Below are 24419 nucleotides of genomic sequence, written 5' to 3'. Positions count from 1 at the left end.
CTATCTATCTATCTATCTATCTATCTATCTATCTATCTACCTCTCTCTCTCTCTGTTCAATGATTTAAAGTGGCCAAACGTTACAATATAAATACTAATTGGAAGGGGCGGCTAGGTGGTGTAGTGGGCAAGGCACTCGCCACCAGTGTGGAGACGCTAGGATTTGCGTGTTCGAATCCAGCTCTCCACATTGTTTTTCAGTTTGGCTGGTCGTCCGCAGTAATACACATTGGCCGTATTACGGGGAGGGAAAACTGAAGGGTGGGGATCGAACGTTGTGAACAAGCGACTCCTACAAGTCGGTTGGTGCGCCTGCGCAGTAGAATCAGGAAGTGTCGGGGGCAGCGTGAGCCTCCCACGCGTTACTCCTCGACACTGAGAGATCGAGCTGCGCAGGTGAAAAGATGCGACTGCTGTTACCTCAAGTACCGGAGGGGACTTGTGCTATGTATGACTTAGTCCACATTGCAGCCGGCTTGTGGGAGGCAAGAAACAGCGTTCGTGACAGGGGAGGGTTGAATTGGATGATACGAAATTGGGATGGGAGAAAATATGGAAAAATGGGAGAAAAAGTGGATAAAAAAAAAAAAAAAAATACTAATTGGATTTTTGGCTAGTAAAAAATCTGCCCGGCTGGTAGTTTTTCAAATCTACCAGCCAAATGGCTGGTAAGTCAAAAAGTTAAGTTTGTTCCCTGATCCCTTGAGCTGTACTGTACCCATTCTGAAATCTGTTAATACAATGTTCAATCAATCAATCAAAAAGCATTGTTACAACAGAGAAATAATCTACCAAACACAAATTTCCAAACGTTATGTTTTATGTTTATATAGCTTTTCTTCCCACAGTAGTATTCACCAAATAACCACAAATATGACGGCTTCGATTTCAACAATTTCCTTGAAAGGACTGTTTTTATCCATAGAACAAATTATCTTTGCATTTACAACAAAGAAAACAAAAAACTACTTGTGCGAACTGGTCACTTGATGCCTGTATGCTCGCTAGCCAGGCCTGGACTGGCCATCTGGCATACCGGGCATTTGCCCGGTGGGCCGGCACATATTTGGGCCATTATGATTTGATAAAAAAATATATTATTTATAAAAAAAAAAAATTTTATTTTTTTTACTTTTTTTTATTATTATTTGGTCAACGACCGGCCCATTACTAGGCTGGGACAGCGGCCCATTGGTACTGACTGACACTGGGCTGTCCCAATCACATATCTTACTAAGCACCCCCCCGCCAGTCGTGCAGGTACATGACAGAGGGGAATGGTACATGACTGAGATGGCAGATGGGGCTGTGGTACATGACTGAGATGGGGCTGTGGTACATGACTGAGAGGGGGCTGTGGTACATGACTGAGAGGGGGCTGTGGTACATGACTGAGATGGGGCTGTGGTACATGACTGAGAGGGGGCTGGTACATGACAGAGGGGGGCTGGTACATGACTGAGAGGGGGTTGGTATAAAGGACTGAGAGGGGGCTGGTACATGACTGAGAGGGGACTGGTATACAGGACTGAGAGGGGACTGGTATACAGGACTGGGAGGGGGGTGGTATACATGACTGAGAGGAGGCTGGTACATGACTGAGAGGGGGCTGGCTGGTACATGACTGAGAGGGGGCTGGCTGGTACATGACTGAGAGGGGGCTGGTACCATGTATTGTGCATCATTGTAGGTCAAACCATTAAAAAGTTAATTTCCACAGCAGCCATTTTGGATTTTGGTCTCTCAAATTTCCCCCGCCTTTTTTAAAAATACACCCCGGCTAAATTTGTTTATTAACCCTCCTAGATGACAAATCCATTGAGAAACAAAGTGCCACAGATGACCCAACTACTAGGTCCATATCGTATCATCATAATATTATTAAAAAATCATTAGGATAAGGGTTCCCTTGATAAAGATGCATGAAACACCACCGTGGTGGGCTGCATCACAAAAGGTGACGAGACCGCGTATCGCGATGAAATAGAGCAGCTGTCAGCCCTGTGCAAGGATAACAACCTACAGCTGAACAAGCTAAAGACCCAGGAGATGATCGTGGACTACAGGAGGAAGAAGACCGACATACAGCCCCTGTATATCGACGGGGGATGTGTGGAGAGTCTCGGTCATCAAGTTCCTGGGTGTCCACCTGGAGAATCAACACCACGGCGATAGTAAAAAAGGCACAGCAGAGACTCTACTTCCTGAGAGTACTGAGAAACTACCACCTCGGACAAGACCTGCTTGTGTCTTTTTACCGCTGCTCCGTGGAAAGCATCCTCACCTACTAGGGATGGGAATCGAAAACCTAATTGGCCGATGCCTGGAACCGTGTGGCTCCCGTGACTTTCGATTCCCTTATCGCTGCCAGGTTTTTCCTACAGTTGCGCAATAACGTTAGCGTTAGCATGTAGCCATGGCAGACTCTATTTGATTCATTAAGGGTAGGGATGCCCCGATCGATCGGCCACCGATCGTTATCGGCCGATAATCAGTATAAATATGCGATCGGTGATCGGTGATAATGCTTTATTTTCGCCGATCGTCAAAACCGATCGATGACACGGAAAACATGATCCAATTCTCTGCGGAGTTCTCACTCGCTCTTCTCTCCAGCCCCTCCCGCACCCATTGTTTACATGGGTGCGGAAGGGACTGGAGGAGAAGGAGGAGCCTCCGGCAACAGTCTGCTCTAGTATTGCATGCGACGTGAGCTAACATTGGCAACCTACCGAGCCGTTGGCTACCTAACGTTACTGTTTAAACTAAATGACCCAGTGACTACATGAGGCTTTTTGTTAACAGTATCTAGCCGGCTAGCTACTGATAGCTCCTGATATCAACAAATGCTCCAGCAAGTCTAGTAGTGGATGATAGCTCACGTTAGCTACCGTTAGCTACCGTTAACTCACTGTTCAAAACGAAACGTCCCATTAAACTAAATAGTTCACTGAGGCATTGCCTTAACGTTATCTAGCAGTAGCTACAGATAGCTCCTGATATCAATGTCTTATAACACTGATTCGATGCGTATTAGAGCTGAGGGCATGTTGAATGTGATCAATAGGGTCCAGCTGCAGCTCCGGAGAAACTGGAGGCTACTCGAGTACACACAGACAGTGGAGCTGTTTGCAGATAGCGAGCATTTTGACTTGTTGCGTGGTGGCGATGTCTCGCAGATAATACAACTACAAGTATGATTATATAATATATATATTTTATAAAAAAAAATATATATATATATATATAAAATTAATTTAAAAAAAAATGTAATCAAAAACGATCGATATCGGATCGGTATCGGCCAATATGGCTCAAGACGATCGGTGATCGGTATCGGTGGCAAAAAACGTGATCGGGGCATCTCTAATTAAGGGCTCGAAATTGCCTGGGTTTTGGTAATATGCTCCCGAAATGCTCCCGCTGTTTGGCTACTTCTATGTGCAGTGAAAACGACTTGAATGCTTTAGAACCTAGTCATTGATTTAGTTCAGGGTGAGCTAAAATTAGCAGCGGAGCTAACGCTAGCTAACGTGAGCTAACGCTAGTTAATCAAGCTCTCAGAGAGAGATAAACAGCTGACAGCGGATAGTACAGGTACAAATACAATAAAACAGCGGGTGGGGGCTGTTGTGTAAACCTTGTACTCTTTAGTTCACATATAATAAGAGACGGAGTGTTTGTTTACTAGTCTGTACTCTGTAAGACAGGAAGTACCGTGGTGCAACATACAAATGTGTCCGTGTAGCAACACAAGCCAATACCTTACGGGACAGGGGCCCGGGGAGGGAGGGAGGGAGGGAGGGAGGGAGGGAGGGAGGGAGGGAGGGAGGCCTGCCTGCGTGCGTGTGTGTGAGACAGAAGTCAGAGGAATAACGACCTGTTATTCAATAGATTAAATTAGTTTAAAGTGGAAATGAAGCAGTGCGATAAATACATATTCATAGCATCACATTAGTATTTAGATAAGCCACAGAAGAAGTCACGTTATAAAAATAAGCAGTTTCTAAGAAAAAACGATTTGTTGTGTACATTTCTGAAGCATTTAGCATTATGGGCGCGGCCATTTTGTTGCTGACGTCATACCGGGGGTTGGGTGTATACACTCTGGTTAGCTGCCTATATTGAATGGGTCAGTCAGCAAATAAAATGTTGCCTACAAAACAACGGGAGCGCGGTGGTTCTGTTTGTATTGCTCCTGGCTGTTCAAACTAATTTTACCATGTGAGAGAGAGGAAAGTTGGTTAATTTCCACAAACTACCAGTGAAAAAAACAGTGTTGTTGACATGTTGGCTCGGGCTGCCTGCACCCAGACGGCGCGACCAGCCTGTTGGACAGGGAAGGAGGATCTGCAGCGAACACTTCATTGCCTCGGATTATGTTGTTGGGGTGGGATGTTTGTCCAGAAGACCACTAATCAGCTGAAGCCGGACGCGGTTCCCTCGGTCTTCGACAGACAGACCGGCGTTAGCTCTCGGGAGCGATCGCTAGCTAGTTGGCACCAGCCGGGGCCCGGCGTTAGCTTTCGCTAGCTAGCGTTAGCAACCGGAGCGTCGCGGAGCATTCAGCCTGCTGGCTACACAGCTTGTGTAGCCAGCAGGCTGAATGCTCCGCGACGCTGGTTGAAGTGGGTCTAGGTAGCCAGCAGGCTGAATGCTCCGCGACGCTCCGGTTGCTAACGCTAGCTAGCGAGAGCTAACGCCGGGCCCCGGCTGGTGCCAACTAGCTAGCGATCGCTCCCGAGAGCTAACGCCGGTCTGTCTGTCGAAGACCGAGGGAACCGCGTCCGGCTTCAGCTGATTAGTGGTCTTCTGGACAAACATCCCACCCCAACAACATAATCCGAGGCAATGAAGTGTTCGCTGCAGATCCTCCTTCCCTGTCCAACAGGCTGGTCGCGCCGTCTGGGTGCAGGCAGCCCGAGCCAACATGTCAACAACACTGTTTTTTTCACTGGTAGTTTGTGGAAATTAACCAACTTTCCTCTCTCTCACATGGTAAAATTAGTTTGAACAGCCAGGAGCAATACAAACAGAACCACCGCGGTCCCGTTGTTTTGTAGGCAACATTTTATTTGCTGACTGACCCATTCAATATAGGCAGCTAACCAGAGTGTATACACCCAACCCCCGGTATGACGTCAGCCATGACGTCAGCAACAAAATGGCGCCGCCCATGTTGAAAACAGGGATATTATATTATATTTTTCAGACAAATAAGATAGATTTCACATTTGATTATAGAACCCTGTCTTACACAAGGTACACAACAAACAAACTAGGATCACATTGCTCACTGCTTCATCTCCACTTTAAGAATAAAAAAATAAATACATTTTAAGAGAATCTCAAATACATTATTTTATTTAAGTGTAGGCTATAGTTAATGTTTTATTTTTTACAGTTTTTGTATTTTTCTGACATGGTAAATGGCTGCTTTTTTTATATAGCGCTTTTATCGAAAGCGCTTTACAATTTGTTCCTTACATTTTACCCAATCACTCACACATTCACACAATGACGGCGGAGGCAACCATGCAAGGTGCCAACCTGCTCATCGGGAGCAGTTAGGGGTTAAGTGTCTTGCTCAAGGACACATCGACACGCTGCCCGGGAGGAGCGGGAATCGAACCGGGAACCTCCGGATTGCCAGACGCCACTGTCGCCCCTGACATGGGGGCTCAACAATAAATGACAATCAGAAATGTCAAGTTGCATGTTGTTATTCTAACCAGCTTAGTTCTGTTGCATTTCCAATTTAATTATTTAAATAATAAATTGATCAGGTATCGATAAGGGAATCGATAAGCAGAATCGATAATGGAATCGTATCGATAAAATCCTATCAATTCCCATCCCTATCACCTACTGCATAAATGTGTGGTTCCTCAGCTGCACAGCCGCAGAGAGGAGGGCGCTCCAGAGGGTCGTCAACTCGGCCCAGAAGATTATCGGCTGCCCCCTCCCCTCACTGGAGGAACTATACAACTCCCGCTGCCTCAAAAAAGCAGTAAAAATACTGAAGGACCCACACCACCCGGGCAACAAGCACCTCGTGCGGCTGCGCTCGGGCAGGCGTTTCAGCGTCATGCCCACCCGGACTAACAGACTGAAGTTTAGTTTTTATCCCAGGGCCATATGTGCACTAAACTCAGCTACATTTTTAAACAACAGTCTCCCTTGCACCCCCCCCCCCCCCCCCCACGCACACACAACATTAGGGATAGTGAAATTATCTTTTACACCCCCCTGTTTATATTAATGTTATTTATGCCCCACCCCTGTTTTTATATTTAATACTGTGTTTAGGACTGTTTTTATTTTTTTTACTAGCACCTAGGGTTGCATTTTTTAAATTCCGTTGTAACAACTGTATAAAAAAGAAGCAGTGAAGCTAGACCAGCACTCTCAGGTTCAAGAATGTAATGGCAGCCAGGCTGCCATTAAATTCTTGAACCTGAGTGCTGGTCTAGCTTCACTGCTTCTTTTTTATATAATACTTAATGGGATTTCAGCACCCAGTGTCGAATCTTGAGAGCGCGGTCTAACTTGACAGCAGGGCTGTACAGTGCGATGATATGATCGCAAATTGCCCCCTAATTTGGTCCGTGCGAGTTTAAAATAATATCTGGGGGCAAGCTTGCGAGTGGTGATTTCAACCCTTCATTCGCATTTCACTCCTAAATTAATCCATACAAATTGTAGTAAAACATTAGCCTACAACCAGGGCTGTACAGTGCAATATAATGTTGCGGTTGTAATTTCATTAGACAGACCAGCGCGGACCTTTAATAACATGCAATTTAATTGACACGAGCAATGAGCTAATGGTAGCTTCTAACCAAGGTATCCATTAGGATTATGCTAAGCTAACTAGCGATCTCTGCTAACCCTGGAAAACGGTCAAAGCGGACTCCACAAGACTAGTTCTATTCGTGAGGAAAGGGGGTGGGTTATATTGACAACACTTGACAACAGAAGTTTAAACATAACTTCATATTTATTGGTTATTGATTTCTGTATATCATTCAATTTCGATCTCCGTGTGTCTCCATCTCTTCCCGTTTACATTCGAGTGTGACGTCATCACCTACGGCAGCTTAGACGATCAAAACGCGAACCTAGAACAAAACCCGGAGGGAGGGAGGGAGGGAGGGAGGGAGGGGGGCGGGAAATGATATATGCTAATAATAATAACAAATTCATTATTTTAGGTACATAAACTGGATCTGGACGGCGGGCCCACCTCCTCAACCACGACGCAGACACTACTGCAATTTGACGCAGCAAAACCAATAACGGAGAAGAGAAAGAACCAGTTATTGGACTCGATTGTGGATTTTATTGCTTTGGACATGAGGCCCATAAATGTAGTAGAGGGTGAGGGATTCAGGAGAATGGTTAATCTGATGGCGCCAGGTTACACCATCCCCAAAAGAGCCACTGTTTCCAACAACCTAACCCTGAGGTACGGGGCCGTGCGGGAGAAAGTCTCCTTGTACATTGACCATGCCACCGCTGTGGCATTCACAACAGACGCTTGGACGTCGGTGGCGATGGAGGCGTACATGGCAGTCACCGGTCATTTTATTTCTGACGAGTGGGAACTACGGGGTTATGTATTGGAAACTAAAGAGCTGGAGATAAAGCATTCGGGAGTAAACATCGCCCAACGCCTGGGTGAAGTGGCTGGCGCGTATGGCATACCCAACTACAAACGAGTGGCTGTTGTACACGACAATGCCAGCAACATGAAGCTGTGTACCGAGACACTTACACAGGACCCAGAAAATTGGGGCAAGGTCCAGGGGGTCTGCTGCTCGGGACACACTTTACAGCTGTGCATAAACTCCTCTCTCAAACAGAGCACCGTGCATCGCACTGTTGCAGCGGGCAGGAATCTGGTAGCGCATTTTAGAAAAAGCGCAAAAGCTACAGCTGCTCTGAAAGCAAAACAAGAACAGCAGAATGTCATAGATCACAAACTAATCCCAGACGTTTCCACTCGTTGGAACTCCACATTGTCCATGCTGGATCGCTTGGTGGAGCAACGATGGCCAATAACAGCAGTGTTGTCCGACGCCACTGTCTCCAAAAAGTCGGATAGATTACTGGACCTCAGTTCGGACCAGTGGACCCTGGCAGGTGATGTCACGGATGTGCTCCACCCTCTGGAGACGCTCACAGAGCTCTTCTCCCAAGAGAACAATGTGTCCTTGTCGGCAACCGTGCCCATGTTAACAAATCTTAAAAAACGACACTTGTCACCAGATGAGTCAGACAGCCCTGCGATAAGGGATCTGAAAAAGTCCCTGGTCCATGAGATTGACACCAGATGGGAGCTGCAGCACCTGGAACCTGCCAGTATCTATCTCCTTTCTGCTGCCCTGGACCCCCGGTTCAAACATCTCAAATTCATCGATGCTGAGATGAAGGACAACGTATATATCCAGGTTAGACTATTGATTAATATATTCAATTATTAATTAAACTACTCCGAGTCTGACCGATATTCATTATTCACACAACTATCTTATCATGCCACATTGTAGCCTGCACAAGGCAGCACAACATAGTCTCCGATTTTAATTATTAATACAATATTTTATTTCCAGGTTGTTCTGCTTGCTGACCACTTGCAACAGCATGACGCAACCGTGGAAGACGCCGGTGCAAGCGAGGGAGAGGAGACTGATGACCCGGCGGGAGCCGCTGGACCCCCGCAAAAAAAAAAAAAAACAACATGACATTGAAATGTTGCTTCAGTCGGGGGATGAAGAGGAGGAGGAGACGGAGGAAGGCGGCGGATCTGCAAAAAAAGAGATGGAGCAATACCTCCAGGACAAATCCAAAGTGAATTCCGGCGGCCCGCTAGTGTGGTGGAAGGCCAATTCTGCCCGCTACCCAACACTGTCACTGGCAGCAAAACACTGCCTTTGTATCCCAGCCACTTCCACATCATCGGAACAAATCTTTTCCAAGGCAGGATACATTGTCAATAAGATGAGAAGCTGCATTCTCCCTGACAATGTGGACAAACTTATCTTCTTGGCACACAATATGAAGAGAGTTTAGACCAATAGGCCGACTGTGTGAGTGAGGCATCATTTTATTTTGGTTACTTAGTTATTATATATCTGCATTGCTTTGTTAAAAACTTGTGCATGTGGACAACTTATATTCTTGGCACACAACATGAAGAGAGTTTAGACCAATAGGCCGACTGCGTGAGTGAGGCATCATTTTATTTTGGTTACTTAGTTATTATATATCTGCATTGCTTTGTTAAAAACAACTTGTGCATGTGGACAACTTATATTCTTGGCACACACACTGAAGAGAGTTTAGACCAATAGGCCGACTGCGTGAGTGAGGCATAGTTTTATTTTGGTTACCTAGTTATTATATATCTGCATTGCTTTGTTAAAAACGACGTGTGCAATAAATCCCACATTTGTTAATTATTATTATTATTGTTAAAGGGGAACTATTTTACTATTTCTTTCACTATTTGGGCACTTTTACACAATTCCTGTGAGTCTATGGAACACCTCTGTAATATATATATTTTTTTTATTCATTGTTTTGTATTTCTAATCAAGTCCTCAAAAACAGCATTTTTCTACCTCAAGATCTCGAGCTGTTTTGAGCCTGGGCTGCAGGGCGCCACCTAAACCACTGTGCATCGTTGTGTTCCCCTGAACATTAACATGCAGCAGTGACTATATGACATCACATATAGGCACATTTTCAAACGACTCAGTTCAGTGAGGGTGAATATTGTGAGAGGAGAATTGGAAGAATGCGCCAATATGAGAATTTTGAGACATAGATCATATTAATATAAGTTCACATAGCTAGGAAACAATGCTAAACACTCAAAAAGGCCATTTATAAGATAGTTCCCCTTTAATGTATATTTTAAATGTTACAAGTTGTTAATGTTCAGAGTTGAGTGCCGACTTGTTAATGTTTCAATTACTGGGCCTGTTTTTCTATATTGTTTGATTGAAAAGTGTATTAACAGATTGCAGAATGGGTACAGTATAACAGTACATACAATTGTTAAGGGGATGCAGACCAGAGAGACTTTTGTCTTATTGTTTACATCAGGGTCCCCCATTTTCATTTATCTGCATTGGTTTCTTGTGCAATAAATCCCGCTTTTGGAAATAACTTGTCTCATTTGATCCTTAAATCAAAAGGTAGAAGACCTATCGAATATTCAATCGTAATTTATTTCAGTTGTTTTTTTCCAGGGGTAATGAAATTAATCTATAGTGTAACTGAGGGGTACAATTCCCTGACTGTATTACTAGATATGATACTTACTACCACTACCTTTGTACTTAATATTCGGCCACCCAGTACTCGGCATAAATATATTATGATGAACACTGTCACGTAGATGAAACGGATCCAACACAAATGTACGAATTAGAAATAGGTCTTTATTTCTACACAGCGATGGTGTGTAGAACAAGCACTTAATCAAATCAATCACATTTATGAATGGAAATAGTATGCACTTTTATGGCAAGAGTATTCGTCGGTATATCAATAGAGAATGTCCAATCTCTGAAGGCGCAGGTGGTACATATACGACCTGGAATAGTTTAAGGAATAACAGCAATGATACTTTAATGATTATATACTGGACACACTAGGGGGGGTTAATCCAGTCGCTTGTAAGCCGACAGGAGTAGGAAGGGGGGGGGGGGGTAGAATCCGGCTGCCTCGTCCGGCCAAGGGTATCCCAGGTGAACACACTGTAGTGCCGTTCAATGCGCCGGCGATCCTTGGACCACAGATGAAAGCAGGTGGACTCTTTGTGGGCCGGCGTCATCCGGTCCACGGAGGAGAGACGTGAAGCGACCTCGTCTTGCAGAGCGTCTCCTCACCTTGCGTCCTCTCCAGGGGGGGGGGGGTTCCAACACACGGCAGTGTCGGGGGTCTTTATCCATGGAATAATCAATGTGTACAAAGCATAATCCGTGCCTGGGAAGGCGGGCTGTCGTCGGTAGAATAATCCGGTATACAGGTCCACTCGCTCGTCGGCTCTGGGGCTCCTCGGGTGCAGCTTCACGTGGGGTCAACCACCCTGGGTAAGCAGCCAGTTCTCTGCCCGAAACGATGGGGTACTGACTACGGTAGTATTCTCACCGCACGAAGCACTATATATTAACAGACTATTATTAGCTTAATAGACTACGTCCAACTCGACGATATAGTGCCAAATATGACTATTCAAATATTAATATACACGATGTCTCAATACCGATGGTAGGCGAACTTGGCCTTACTCCCACACGTGGCGTCGCGGGGAGGCTTTACGTCTGTGACTCTATTGGAGGGTAAGAAACTGGACTGAAAAGGAAGTCCTACTTTAGTAGCGCAGTATATATACGCACTATGAACAAATAGTCCCATTAGTGGTGCGGTAGCCAGATTCCTACGCGGAACTAGGACTTGTTCGTACATGTGGAGCGGTACGTTTGAACTGGGTCTGAGGGGTATGGCAGCCTGGCACCAAGGTCTCGACCAATAGTAGAATGGAGACTATTATGGGATGTTCAGTAGGCTAGAATGGATATTCAATGCATATTGTACAAGGAATATACAAGGGATATCAGGGAATATTAGAGAATATGCAAATACAATTAAATATATATATATAAATAAATATATATATTCGGTTTAATCTGGCCCTTCACAACATATAGTATACAGGTGCCAAGTGTCTATAGTCTAAATGTTTTATTACGATACTAGACAGTAAAGTTAAAATGCACAATAACGTGTAATATATAAATCATTGTTTATGCTTCATGTTCATCCCCCCCTCTGTTCTGAGTGACTTCTGAGGCGATAGAAACATCGCCAAGTGCGCAACGCTCGAACGCAGCCAATTGAAAAATGCACGAAAGCAATCAAATGTTGAAATGTATAAAAAAAAACTATATATATAAATGGGATTATGATATCACAATACTATCCAAATATATGCACTGGATAAAATGTATATTACGTTCACACTAATATAACTGTTTAGAATAGAATAGTCTATTGGGTGAGTGCGGCTGGCTTTCGTGTGACATCACGTCCGGGAGCGGGAGTCAACCAGGAAAATCTATAATAATCACAGATACATTCAGTCAATACTGGATCTAACTAAATGGATTTATGGATTGGATACACATTTATGGACATTTCAAGCCCGTCAGACCAGAAAGCTTCGGTTATTCCAATTCATACGGCGATGTTCTACCGGGACAAAAAGTGAGTGCGTGATATTATGTTTGACTGCTGTCTTTTCCCTTTGTTTAATTACATGTTTACATGAACAGCCACCACTGTAAACAATTTTTTTTCACCAATAGATTATGCAATGCCGCCCTCCGTAGGATCTATAATAATACAATAAAAAAAAAATTATATAAAAAAAAATGTAATACAAATTTTTTTTTTTTAATTTACAAAAAACGAACGTTCAAACGTTCGTTTGATAGACCCTGGCGAACGTTCGAACCCTAAAAACAGGGTTCGGGCTCAGCCTTAATGCCTACTTATGTATTAGCCTACAGGGAAAACACATGATCAGGCAGCAAAGTTTATTTTCAGCCAAGTATGGTAATAAGGTAACTATTAGGATATATATGGTAGGCTTGGGCGGTATGACGGTATTACGGTATACCAGGGTATTTCGAGATCCCGCCGGTATGATTCTCAATACCGTGACGTCACAGACTGCTATTACACTGACACTGAGTTGATTGTAGAGCACAGCACTCGCCAGCAGAGGGTTACGTGGCTATCGTTCTGGGAGCTAACGTTGATACCTGGATGGTGCGGGCTAACTAGCTACTGTTCCGGGAGCTAACATTGATACCTGGATGGTGCGGGCTAACTAGCTACCGTTCCGGGAGCTAACGTTGATACCTGGATGGTGCGGGCTAACTAGCTGCCGTTCCGGGAGCTAACGTTGATACCTGGATGGTGCTAACTAGCTACCGTTCCGGGAGCTAACGTTGATACCTGGATGGTGCTAACTAACTAGCTACCGTTCTGGGAGCTAACGTTGATACCTGGATGGTGCTAACTAACTAGCTACCGTTACGGGAGCTAACGTTGATACCTACTAACTGGCTACTGTTCTGCGATTTGTTTACTTGGTAACACGGGTTGCTAAGGAATTTAGTTTCAAGGTTGAAGAAAGTGCACTTTTAGGTTGAAAGAACGGCCCTAATGTCAACGTTTCAATATAAGCGTTATGTATGGTGATAACGAGTATATTGTTAGCTCCGCCCCCCGCCCCCCCCGCTGATGAAAATGAAAGTCATACCGTCATATACCGTATACCGGGGCATTATGTCAGCAAGGTATGACGGTATGAAAAAAATTATACCGCCCAAGCCTAATATATGGTATGGATTACTTACTCTTATAACTTATTACTATCTGTGGTAGCTCTAGTCTCCACCTACACAAATTGTTTTTGTGCTGTCCATTGATCATGCACCTTCATGTGGTAGGCACATTAACTGTAGGTCAAACTCCCCAAACAAACAAGCACACCATTGATTTAATTGCCATATAAATCACATACAAAGATCTAACTATTACTCCTCTCTGAACATGAATATAAAACAAGGTGATCTATTAACTGTGTAAACCTTTGCAATATTCATCATTGATATTTGAATACTTGAAATCTGTATGAACTGAGTAGTTAGTAGAGCCATATGAAATCCGCGTTCACGGAATCGCGGACGGAATCGCGGAATTAACCAATAAAAATGGAATCAACTGCAAAACGTGGAATATTGCAGAATTTGGCCTAATCTGGACTGAAATTTCGTTTTTGGGTGGAACGTTTGGTGCACACGCCACCGGGGAGACGGGGACTCTACAGCGTGTTACACACAACACAGCCGCGGTGCTCAAGTGTCTGGCTGCTTCACATCAAGAAGCTAAACAATTCCACAATAAGCCCTCAATTCAGAGCAGAACAGTATCCTAATGACTTTTATGCCTCCGGTGATAAGGTGTTTTGCTAATTCTGTCAACGTTCCGTGGACTGGAACCGCAAAAACACTTGCGACACTATTGTGATTAAATAGCTATAACGTTAGGACGTTTAGCTTCTAGCTAAATCTAGTGCACCCATCCATTTGTTTAAGTTTATTTAGATTATAAAGGGCAGTGTATAATGACAGTCGTTTGCATTAAACAAATGGATGGGTGCACCAGATTTAGCTAGAACTTCTAGAAGCTATCATTTCCATAGATAGTCCTATAACGTTACATAGCTATTTAAGTGTATTTAGTTTATAAAGGGCAGTGTATAATGACAATCGTTTGCATTAAATAGCTATGAAATGTTACAGTACATAGGACTATAGATGGAAATGATAGCTTCTTGCTAAATCTAGTGCACCCATCCATTTGTTTAATGCAAACGATTGCCATTATACACTGTCCTTTATAAACGAAATAAACTAAACTAAGGGTGCCTAAATTATGCATTACTATATTTCATCACAATATAATAGATATAGCTAGGTTACTGACATTGTCATTGTGATAATGTCAGTAGTAGCTAGCTGTATCTATTGTTTACACTTGAAATATGTATTTTTATTTTGTCACAATATTAATTGAAAAATATTGTGTAAAATTGAACTGTATTTCTGAGTTGCAGCACTTAAAAACATTAAATGGACTGTTATATCTTATTCAATTGTGGACATTTATTCATTCCCACTTATTAGACACTATTTCTGATGGTAAAATGAGCATAAAGGCAAAATACAGAATTCTGAAATATTAAAATGGAAAAAATGGAATTTGGGAAAAAATAAAATGGAATTTGGAAAATAATAAAACGGATTTCATATGGCTCTAGTAGTTAGTATCAAATGAAATAAGATGGAACAGCTCCATGCATTCATTGAATAAACAACTATTTGCTCATTACCAGTATGGTATTGTTTAAATTGTACAGCTTTTTGCACATCTTTGTCAGGGAATTCCAACAATTCTGGACCTGAATGTACCAGTTAATTGTAATCATCTCTCTCTCCTTATGTCTAGTCAAGCCAGGTTATTGACAATGGAACGAGCAGCCTCAAAGCTCGCTGAACATGGCCATGGAGAGGACGGTCCCTGGATCTATAAGGACATACTTGGAGAATAGTTATGACTGAAAGCAGGTGTGTTTGATCTGCACCCCCCCCCCCCCCCCCCCCCATTTTGTAAGTTTTGTTTTGTCTGTATTGTACTGTATGTATCGTATTGTTTATTGTTTGTGAGTTTAGTTTTATGTGTATTGTACCGTTAGTTAGTTTAGTTGTCTGTATTGTACTGTATTTATGTTGAGCTGTTGTGTTTCAAACTATTAATAATAATAAAAAAAAATAAAAATAAAAGCCAGGTTGTGGAGGAGAGAGACAGGGATGAACAGGCTATAGACTACTTTGCCCATCCTGGGCGTGTCTACCTTAATGATAAGCAAGCAGTGCAAAAATGCGGAAGCATTCGTCACCGCACGCCACTACGGTAAAGCGCCTTTCTTTTCAGGCCCGCTTTGGGAGCTGTCGCGCGGAAATAGGCTGTCTATTGCCATTCTCTTTGACAAACTCTAACCTTAACCAGCTCCTTAACAGCGCCTAAACTTAACCGTTCTAACCTTAACCAACTCCGAAACAATGCCTAACCTTAACCTTAACCATAACCATGCCTAACCTTAACCATAGAAAGAATATTGCCATTCTCTTTGACAAACTCTAACCTTAACCAGCTCCTTAACAGCGCCTAAACTTAACCGTTCTAACCTTAACCAACTCCGAAACAATGCCTAACCTTAACCTTAACCATGCCTAACCTTAACCATAGAAAGAATATTGCCATTCTCTTTGACAAACTCTAACCTTAACCAGCTCCTTAACAGCGCCTAAACTTAACCGTTCTAACCTTAACCAACTCCGAAACAATGCCTAACCTTAACCTTAACCATGCCTAACCTTAACCGGCAAAAGAATACACGTTAAAAAAAAATCACGTTAAAAAATATATATTTGATGGGATTCGAACTCGCCAGCAAACGAGCTGTAGGATCCACAGCCATGCAGTCTTGCCAATTGAGCTATTTCTCGATACTGAATAAGGGGCGGTGACTTATATATATTGAGCTCCGCTCGTGTCGAACCAAGGCGGGATCTCATGCGCATGCGCGGGATCTCATGCGCATGCGCGGGCACCTCGCGCGAGCACGCCGGCGCACGCACGCACCTGAGCGAGCACGCCGCCGCCGGTGCACGCACCTGGGCGCTGGGCGGCGGAAAATGAAAGGCGCATTACCGCACGCCACTACGGTAGAATGCTTCCGCATTCTTGCACTGCTTGCTTATCATTAAGGAACAGGCATCCTGGGCCTGCTATGACGCAGGTATTTGTACATCACCACCCAAAACAAGATTCAGCCAAGAGTGAGTGGTTTGGGGGAATAGTACAGTAGGTACGCATATTTAAGGGGACCGCAAGGATGGTGTACTGGTGGGTGGTGTGTCCGACCGATTATGGTCTGGGCCAAAAATGCCAGGGCCGATTTTTGGTCCCAGTCCAGCCCTGTCGCTAGCTAACACCGATCGGCTAACTGTTGATATGCTATCCAAACAGGCAACTCGCTTTTACATTGAAATTAGCAATTCATTAGCATTTCCACAAACACTATATGTACAAAGCAATAACAGTAGCAACCAAACGAAACCCAAATTGTCTACATTCTTACCTGCATATGGGGAAGTGAAACACAGGACAGTGAGGACATAGTGTTGCTCTCGTCTCCTTCACGTCGAATGAGAAGCAGGAAACTCCAATAGGGTCCAGCTGCAGACTCGGAGCCTCGAGGTCCAGATTGGTACTTCCGGCCTGCCACAGGACTAATGCGGAAGTATCTCGAAGTACGTCTGACGTAATAGTCCTGTGGCAGGACTATGCGGAAGTATCTCGAAGTACGTCTGACGTATCTCGAATTACGTCTGACGTTTCTCTACGTTAGCTAAGCGAACATTAAACGTTGTATTCATAAAATAATATAAAATCAGCAGCATGGGAAGGGCCGGGGGGAGGGGAGGTACAGGTAGTAGAAGACATAGAGGTACAGGTCACATTGATTGATTGAATTGATTGAAAAGTTTATTAACAGATTGCAGAATGGGTACAGTACAGTACAGCTCAATACATACAATTGTTAAGGGGATGCAGACCAGAGAAAGACTTTCGTCTTGTTTACATCAGGGTCCCCCATTTTCAATTCATCATAACATATATGAATGAATGAATGAATGAAAACTTTATTTAACAGATTGCAGAATGGGTACAATATAGTACGGCTCAATACATACAATTGTTAAGGGGATGCAGACCTGAGAAAGACGTTTGTCTTGTTTCCATCAGGGTCCCCCACTTTCAATTCATATAGACATTTATGACATACACAACATACATGACATTTATGGCATAGGGACATATAGGTATTTAGTACTGATACATTTGTGACATAAACGGTATTCAAATATACAGTAGTTACCCCTAGATCCTGACAGAGTATATACATATGATGGGGAGGGGACTGTACATTAGGAGGGGGTGGGTGGGTGGGAGAGAAATATACATACGGCGGGGAGGGAATATATACATGCGGTGGGGAGGAGACTGTCTATTAGGAGGTGGTGGGGGTTTTGGGCCTTTTACGGTGGCCAGTTTCGAATTGCAGCCTCCCGTAGGTGCTCTTTAAGAGCGGTTTTGAATGTGGGTAGTGATTCACATTCCTTTACAGCTTTGGCATACATACATATGACATACATGACATACAGATAGACTAATAATTATAGTACAGTGGAGAAGTAAAAATGGAATAAAAAGGCAGTGTAAACAATATACAATATTATTAACTCTAATAATAACACGCCTCGCGGGCTCATTATAATACGAGAGCCGTGGGTCTGCATTGTATAGAGCGGATCCCCCGGCCGTATTCAAGCGCTGGAGCGCTTTGCGATGGATCAAACTGTATTAATATAGTAGTAATAATAGTAGTTGGCTAGTTGCGGGCTTGCGATTGATCAAACTGTATTAATATAGTAGTAATAATAGTAGTTGGCTAGTTGCGCGCTTCTGGCCACCTCCCGCAGTGCGCGCATACACACATACTGTCTGTAGCTATACAGTACGTGCAAAATTAATTGTCAAGAGCCAATCGCACAGGTTGCCTCATCTCATCTGGCTCTGCAAATAGATCTAGAGTCTGAATATCATATAATAGCCTGCTGATGATCTCTCTCTCTCTCTCTCTCTCTCTCTCTCTCTCTCTCTCTCTCTCTCTCTCTCTCTCTCTCTCTCTCTCTCTCTCTCTCTCTCTCTCTCTCTCTCTCTCTCTCTCTCTCTCGAGTCAAATCCATTCTGAGAACGGAATGCAGTGCCCGCGACGAGGATCTTGATTGATTGATTGATTGATTGATTGAAAATTGTATTAACAGATCATGCTGGACCTACAAAAGGCCTTTGACACTGTCAATCACTCCATTCTTGATTGAACATTTTATTAACAGATTGCAGAATGGGTACAGTACAGTACAGCTCAATACACACAATTGTTAAGGGGATGCAGACCAGAGAAAGACTTTCGTCTTGTTTACATCAGGGTCCCCCATTTTCAATTCATCAGGACATATATGACATACCAGATTTGCAAATACAGTATTGTTTGTGATACAAAAAGAGTCCAGAAAAGAGAGTATATACATTTGACGTAGAAACTGTACATTGGAGGAGGTTGGGTAGGTGGGGGGGGGGGACTGTACATTGGAGGACTCTAGATCTATTTGCAGAGCCAGATGAGATGAGGCAACCTGTGCGATTGGCTCTTGACAATTAATTTTGCACGTACTGTATAGCTACAGACAGTATGTGTGTATGCGCGCACTGCGGGAGGTGGCCAGAAGCGCGCAACTAGCCAACTACTATTATTACTACTATATTAATACAGTTTGATCCATCGCAAAGCGCTCCAGCGCTTGAATACGGCCGGGGGATCCGCTCTATACAATGCAGACCCACGGCTCTCGTATTATAATGAGCCCGCAGGCGTGTTATTATTAGAGTTAATAATATTGTATATTGTTTACACTGCCTTTTTATTCCATTTTTACTTCTCCACTGTACTATAATTATGTGACCTGTACCTCTATGTCTTCTACTACCTGTACCTCCCCTCCCCCCGGCCCTCCCCATGCTGCTGATTTTATATTATTTTATGAATACAACGTTTAATGTTCGCTTAGCTAACGTAGAGAAACGTCAGACGTAATTCGAGATACGTCAGACGTACTTCGAGATACTTCCGCATAGTCCTGCCACAGGACTATTACGTCAGACGTACTTCGAGATACTTCCGCATTAGTCCTGTGGCAGGCCGGAAGTATCAATCTGGACCTCGAGGCTCCGAGTCTGCAGCTCGACCCTACTCGCCAGGGCTGCACTTGAATTTGAACACGATAACAACTGGTTTCATCTCCATTTCAACAGCATACACTGATTATTCAAAAGTCCACTTAAATGTGCCTTTTATTAATTGCCATTAGAAGTTGTATATGCTGCCTGACAATGTAGGTTTCTGTGATAATTAGCAGGTAAAGGTCAACAGTTATAATGTTTTTGTTTCTTATTATTTCCTCAATAATTATATTATCAAAGCTTAGCTCCTCTTACTGTAGCTCATCTTAGCTCCCCTCAAATCATCTTAGCTCTCCTTAAATCATCTTAGCTCCCCTTAAATAATCTTAGCTCTCCTTAGCTCATCTTAACCCCTTAACATTCCTGCACATTTTGTATAATTAAATCATCTTAACTCTCCTTAGCTCCTCTTAAATCCCCTTAGCTCCTATTAACTCCCCTTAAATCCTCTTAGCTCCTATTAGCTCCCCTTAAATCTTCTTGGCTCCCCTTTAATCCTCTTAGCTCCCCATAGATCCGCTTAAATCCTCTTAGCTCCACTTAACTCCTCTTAGCTCCCCTTAAATCCTCTTAATTTTATGTTCTGTTTACTGCAGAGCGGATGGACCGAGATAACCGTGTTACTGACCAGACACTCTGTAGTGTATCAGTGATGGCTGTCAGACCCATGTTACTGACCAGACACTTTGGCACAATACATTTAAGTGTATTATAACATTCATACCCAGAACCAGACACTCTGTATCAGTGATGGCTGTCATACCCATGTTACTGCAACGCACTGCTTGCTGGCCTTTTGGCCACTGCCACTAAGCCTCTTCAGCTCATTCAGAACGCAGCGGCCCGCCTGATCTCAAACCTACAGAAGTCAGGCCATGTCACCCCACTTCTTAGGGATCTGCACTGGCTCCCCATTGGCGAACAAATCCGCATCAAGGCCCTCGACCTGGCATACCGTGCAGCAAAGGGAATGGCTCCCACCCACCTCTGGTCAATGGTCTCTAACTACACACCCTCAAGACCCCTACGCTCTGCATCTTCTGGCCGCCTCAGACCCACTCCTATTCGAGCTCCGGGAGGGTCATCAAGGAGAAGCCGCCTATTCTCAGTCCTTGCCCCACAATGGTGGAACGAACTGCCCACCACAGTTAGGACAGCCGAAACCTGTCGCTTTCACACAGGGGCTGTTTGGTCCGGATTATCGGACCAGAATTCGATAGTCCGGTTTTTCGGGTTTGTGTGAATGCGCATCGAACTCGGTTCGCGGACCAAACACACAAACTCTGGTCCACCTGAAAACGTAGGTCTCGGTTCGGCTTCATCGAACCAAACGCGAACCAAATATAGGAAGTGCTTATTATTACCGGTCCTTACCACTGCTCGCAGCATTCATTCACTGAAAAACAACCACACTGCATCTATCTATCTATCTATCTATCTATCTATCTATCTATCTATCTATCTATCTATCTATCTATCTATCTATCTATCTATCTATCTATCTATCTATCTATCTATCTATCTATCTATCTATCTATCTATCTATCTATCTATCTATCTATCTATCTATCTATCTATCTATCTATCTATCTATCTATCTATCTATCTATCTATCTATCTATCTATCTATCTATCTATCTATCTATCTATCTATCTATCTATCTATCTATCTATCTATCTATCTATCTATCTATCTATCTATCTATCTATCTATCTATCTATCTATCTATCTATCTATCTATCTATCTATCTATCTATCTATCTATCTATCTATCTATCTATCTATCTATCTATCTATCTATCTATCTATCTATCTATCTATCTATCTATCTATCTATCTATCTATCTATCTATCTATCTATCTATCTATCTATCTATCTATCTATCTATCTATCTATCTATCTATCTATCTATCTATCTATCTATCTATCTATCTATCTATCTATCTATCTATCTATCTATCTATCTATCTATCTATCTATCTATCTATCTATCTATCTATCTATCTATCTATCTATCTATCTATCTATCTATCTATCTATCTATCTATCTATCTATCTATCTATCTATCTATCTATCTATCTATCTATCTATCTATCTATCTATCTATCTATCTATCTATCTATCTATCTATCTATCTATCTATCTATCTATCTATCTATCTATCTATCTATCTATCTATCTATCTATCTATCTATCTATCTATCTATCTATCTATCTATCTATCTATCTATCTATCTATCTATCTATCTATCTATCTATCTATCTATCTATCTATCTATCTATCTATCTATCTATCTATCTATCTATCTATCTATCTATCTATCTATCTATCTATCTATCTATCTATCTATCTATCTATCTATCTATCTATCTATCTATCTATCTATCTATCTATCTATCTATCTATCTATCTATCTATCTATCTATCTATCTATCTATCTATCTATCTATCTATCTATCTATCTATCTATCTATCTATCTATCTATCTATCTATCTATCTATCTATCTATCTATCTATCTATCTATCTATCTATCTATCTATCTATCTATCTATCTATCTATCTATCTATCTATCTATCTATCTATCTATCTATCTATCTATCTATCTATCTATCTATCTATCTATCTATCTATCTATCTATCTATCTATCTATCTATCTATCTATCTATCTATCTATCTATCTATCTATCTATCTATCTATCTATCTATCTATCTATCTATCTATCTATCTATCTATCTATCTATCTATCTATCTATCTATCTATCTATCTATCTATCTATCTATCTATCTATCTATCTATCTATCTATCTATCTATCTATCTATCTATCTATCTATCTATCTATCTATCTATCTATCTATCTATCTATCTATCTATCTATCTATCTATCTATCTATCTATCTATCTATCTATCTATCTATCTATCTATCTATCTATCTATCTATCTATCTATCTATCTATCTATCTATCTATCTATCTATCTATCTATCTATCTATCTATCTATCTATCTATCTATCTATCTATCTATCTATCTATCTATCTATCTATCTATCTATCTATCTATCTATCTATCTATCTATCTATCTATCTATCTATCTATCTATCTATCTATCTATCTATCTATCTATCTATCTATCTATCTATCTATCTATCTATCTATCTATCTATCTATCTATCTATCTATCTATCTATCTATCTATATATCTGTGCATCTTGGGAAGAAGGAAGAAAAAACGCGGCTTATTATATTATTAATAAAACAGCTACTTGTGGGCACTCATAAAAACAACGTGGTACAAGTGGTACAAGTTGTTTAGCGAGAGGATGGTGGTAATGTGCTTCAATAGAACAATGGATCAATGCCATGTCAAAACTCGCCTCCGCTGATCTGGAGGGCTCGCAGTCCAGACACACACACACACACGCGTGCGCACACACGGGCTCGCAGCCACACACACATTTCCACTGTCCAATAGCCGAGCGCCCTTTTCGACCGCGTGACATTGTTCAGAAGGTTCGGTGCGCCTGACAGATTTCTATGTGAACGCAGGAGAACAAAATGAAGAATGCAACAATGTTGCAACTTCACCACCAGAACCGCACAGAGTCCGCCAAAACTATATGTGAAAGCGACCGTCGACTAAAGACGCACTTCTTTGACCATTATCTGAAATGAAGAAAAAAAGAGACATTTTAACTAATCTTACTGTCATGCCCTTGTCCTAATATACTAACCTACAGTACACTGTAGCACTCAACACTTAGCTAAATGACTAAATGTATTATTATTATTATTATTGTTTCGTGTCGGGCGGGTGGGTGGATGCTTTACTTTAAACAAACTAAACAGGTTAACTTTATAAGGAATAGCAAAGGGGGAAAAATAAGAAATAAATGGCAATAGTTCAACCATGGACAACTTGCTGTAGATTGTGAGCACATTTTATAATGTTGACCCTCATGCTGCAACTTGTTGTAATTCGACGATACTAATAAAAATATATTATTAAAAAAAAATAGATGAATGTAAGTAAAACTAATGTTTTGTATGAAAGGTGCTATACAAATACAGTGTATTATTATTATTATTATTATTATTATTATTATTATTATTATTATTATTATTATTATTATTATTATTATTATTATTATTATTATTATTATTATTATTATTATTATTATTATTATTATTATTATTATTATTATTATTATTATTATTATTATTATTATTATTATTGTTGTGAAGGACCAGATTAAACTGAGAATTTACCTTTATTGTTTTTATATACATTGTATATTATTTATATATACACGGTATATCCCTTTAAGCCTGCGTGTAAATCATAGTAACATTCACTTTCCCTATGAATAATGCCCCCTGACGAAGGCTCCAGGCAGTCTCGCACTCAGACAGGTGCAATGGGCGAGTTTCAGGCATGTCAGAACATGCCCAGAGGCAGTGTATTGATACCAGACAAGAACTGAGGTTTGGTACTAGATTGTCACTTAAGTATATATGCTGGCGCAGGTGTGCCCAGCAGTAGTTCATTCAGTTCCTCTAAAGCAGCAGTGTGACAAGTTCGGTAACATTGAAGTGAGCAACCGTGCGTTTAGAACATGTGCGAATAGAATAGTAAAAGTGTCAGAGTTTAGTGAAGTAACGTCAAGTTCGACCTAGTTTAATGTGAAGTATAGTGCACAGGAGAATCGGCGTCGGCGATTGCAGAACCATTCCTGGTTGGATTATATTGCTTTGGGACCGTGACTACCGGAGAAGAGCACCGTTGATTTCCACTATCATTTGGGATTTAACCTCGTGAGGATTACCACTCGGGCCTGCCTCGTGGAAGGGGCTGGCTAGCTGTCGTCAATGCTGTCGAGCATCTTGGATTACAACT

At 42.0% G+C, this 24419-nt stretch overlaps 2 protein-coding genes across 3 annotated transcripts in view; one reads left to right on the top strand and one right to left on the bottom strand.

The window, feature by feature from the left end:
* Window positions 1-16890, bottom strand: part of LOC311240182 (uncharacterized protein) — a 66669-nt gene extending 49779 nt beyond the window's left edge. The window contains exon 1 of one of the 2 annotated variants that reach the window (XM_084328725.1): window positions 16790-16890. The gene's annotated coding sequence lies outside the window, so the exon portion shown is untranslated. The remainder of the gene's footprint in view (window positions 1-16789) is intronic. The other variant, XM_084328724.1, reaches the window with a different exon arrangement.
* The window catches only part of LOC311240399 (uncharacterized protein), a gene marked incomplete at both ends in the record, with an annotated part of 536458 nt that overhangs the window by 499336 nt on the left and 12703 nt on the right, over window positions 1-24419 (top strand). The gene's annotated exons all lie outside the window — the stretch shown is intronic.

This window comes from Notolepis coatsorum, assembly GCF_963971535.1.
Source record: "Notolepis coatsorum genome assembly, chromosome: 14".
NCBI classification, from domain to species: Eukaryota; Metazoa; Chordata; class Actinopteri; order Aulopiformes; family Paralepididae; genus Notolepis; species Notolepis coatsorum.
The sequence above is the reverse complement of the archived record's forward strand: the minus strand, read 5'-3'. Positions and strand labels throughout refer to the sequence as shown.